Source organism: Triticum dicoccoides, chromosome 3B (assembly GCF_002162155.2).
Source record: "Triticum dicoccoides isolate Atlit2015 ecotype Zavitan chromosome 3B, WEW_v2.0, whole genome shotgun sequence".
NCBI classification, from domain to species: domain Eukaryota; kingdom Viridiplantae; phylum Streptophyta; class Magnoliopsida; order Poales; family Poaceae; genus Triticum; species Triticum dicoccoides.
In genome coordinates this window covers 39,126,193-39,129,033 of record NC_041385.1, presented here as the reverse complement: position 1 = coordinate 39,129,033, position 2,841 = coordinate 39,126,193, and positions in this window count along the sequence as shown.

The following is a 2,841-nucleotide window of genomic DNA, read 5'->3' as shown; positions in this document are numbered from 1 at the left end:
AGCATATCAGCGCATTCAGTATAGTGTTTAGAAGTTATCACACCCGGCGACAATCATGTGGAACCGAAATGTAACACAATCAATTTTAAGCTATATATATGTACTGCTGTAAGTACTGCTGTATTTGATCAGGCTGTAGATAGATACGTTCAGAAGGCCAGCTCGGCTGGCATTGTTGCTGTGGTGTAGTACAAGCAATAACTGTTCCTTCAGTGTTCTCCTTTGTATTTTTCTGGAATAAATGAGACTGCCCTTTGAGGTAGTAGCAAAGATTTTTGTGCATTTCCATGTTTCTGAGGTGTCTATCGTCGCATGATGTGGCATTTGTGCATCAGTAAAAGTGAAGATTTTGTGTACGAGACTACGAGCATCTCGTTTTGAAGAATGTGAGAGCAACGATGTGGCTCTTGCTGGAGATCAGACCATGTGGTTTCTATATATGAAATCGGAGAGGGACGCCTCTGTTTTGCCCAAAAAAGAAAAAGTTCTTGCTGCAGATAGAGCACAAATTTGCATGTGTAACAGGGGAAACTGTAACCTGTAAAGTGGCAAATTATCATTGACATTAGCCAAAAAGAAGGGGAAAAGATAAAACAAAAACTAGACTGCACCAACCGGGAATCGAAGCCGGGTCTGTACCGTGGCAGGGTACTATTCTACCACTGGTGCCATTGTAATGAAATATAAAATTATTCAGAATAATATTGTGCTGTAACGGGATCTGGGTGGCCCACGAGTACGGCCGGCACCGCACTCTCCGCACTCAATAAAATTATTTAGAGAAGTTTATTGAAAGACTAGTGGCTAGGGCCAAATCTTGCAGGATGTTTTTGGGAAAGGAAGTAGCGGCACGAGTTGCTCGGCGATGATAAGGGTATCGTCAGCGTATTGCAGGCAGTTTGGAGTTAGGTGCGTGAAGATAGGGTGGTGAAGTACTAGAGGGTGGGAATTCTGGTGGATGAGTTACTTCACAAGGCCAGCCATTATGATGAAGAGGTACATCGAAAGTGGGTCTCCTTCGCTCAGACCTTTTTTGCAGTTGCTCAAGTCTCCCGGAACAATATTAAGCATTATGGCAGTTTTACGTGTGGATAGGATGTTTTGGATCCAAGAACAACTGAGTTGTGGCATTCCTCGTTGAAGTAGAATTTTGTATATAGGGGACCATGAAACTGAGTCGAAGGCTTTAGAAAAGTCTAGATTTAGAATCTATGAACTGATTATGTCGGTGGTGTAGGCAAAAGTTTCTGCTATATTCATTCCAGAGATGAAGCCTATTTGGTCTACTGTGCGATGTGGGGGATTTATGGTTTGAGCCAATTTGTTAAAACCTTAGCGACCGCTTTGATCAGAGAGTTCTGAAGAGAGATTGGCCTATAAAGGTTAGGCACGAGTCTTTTTCGGGTAGAAGGGCGACATGAGCTTGTTTCAGGCGTTTCGTTTGTGTCTGCAGATGAAAGAAGTCGAAAAACTTACCTTTCTCTAATTTCTATCAAAGCAATTTGAGTGTAGCAAGGATGTATCTTGGAGGTGCAGGCCGAGTTGAACTGAACCCAAGCGATGATTTTCTTCCATGAAAGATGCACCGTGCCGCACCACAATGCGCGCTCGTCTCAATCAATCGCTTGTGTCACGTGGCTGTCATTATATATGAACAGTATCGGTTGTTAGCAAGGTATCCTACTCTTAATCCGATAATGCACCGTGTTCCATATGCTCTGCACCTGTAGTCATATAACGCATATTTCCCCCAAACAAACGTCACCCGAGTTCTTTCTTAATCTTCTCCCAAAAGCAAACAACCACAATCATCACCATGTTTTATTCTTCCATGTGTATGTCCTCGAAGAAAAGAGCAACGGGTAGGCTCTAGCAAATAATAAAGCAAGTCAATTTACCAGTGAGTGGTTAGAGAAGATCACTCGAGATCGAAATAGTACAATTAAACAACGCATTAAGTATGGCATAGATGCTTTGCAACATGCACAAACTGTAGTTAGAAGGTACCTCTAAACACGCTGATCTTGCCCAGATGTTCCCGTCGTTAGAGGTGCAACATGTGATGACAGAAGAATCTGACCACCAAGCGCTAATTATTAAGGCTGCGACGGCACTGGCCGACTCGCGAGCTACGGGATCGCGGCCGTTTATTTATGAGGCTGCATGGGCGCGTCATGATGGATACGAAGGGATGGTGGCCGCTGCATGGGCTGCAGCCTGCGAAGCCAATCAGCAAGGCGGGGCGTTGAGGGAGACATGCACAAGACTGCAGGAAACGACAAGGGCCATGCAACAGTGGAGTCGAAGGGTTTTTGGGTCTATCAAAAAGCAGATTGGCCACCTTAAGGGGCAGCTAGTGGATGCGAAGGAACGATCTGCACGGACGGGCTATCGACAGGAAGTCAAGGATATTGAAGATCAGCTTCATGAGCTCTATGAGAGAGAAGAGGTGTACCACAAGCAGCGATCAAGGGTGGACTGGCTGATGGAAGGAGATTAAAATACAAAATATTTCCAAAATCGCGCGTCGCATCGCAAACAGAAGAACACCGTTAAGGCGTTGAGAAGGGACAATGGCACGAAGTGCACGGATGACGACAAGATGCGAGCGATGGCGGCACAGTTTTACGAACATCTCTTCACCTCAGAAGGATCTCATGACAAAGAAAGCGTGTTGCAGCACATTCAGAGACTTGTGTCGGATGAGATGAACGCAAAACTAACAACTCCTTTCTCGGACGAGGAGATACGTACGGCGCTCTTTCAGATGGGACCAACCAAGGCACTGGGCCCGGATGGCCTCCCGGCCATGTTTTACCAACGCCACTGGGAGTTGGTACA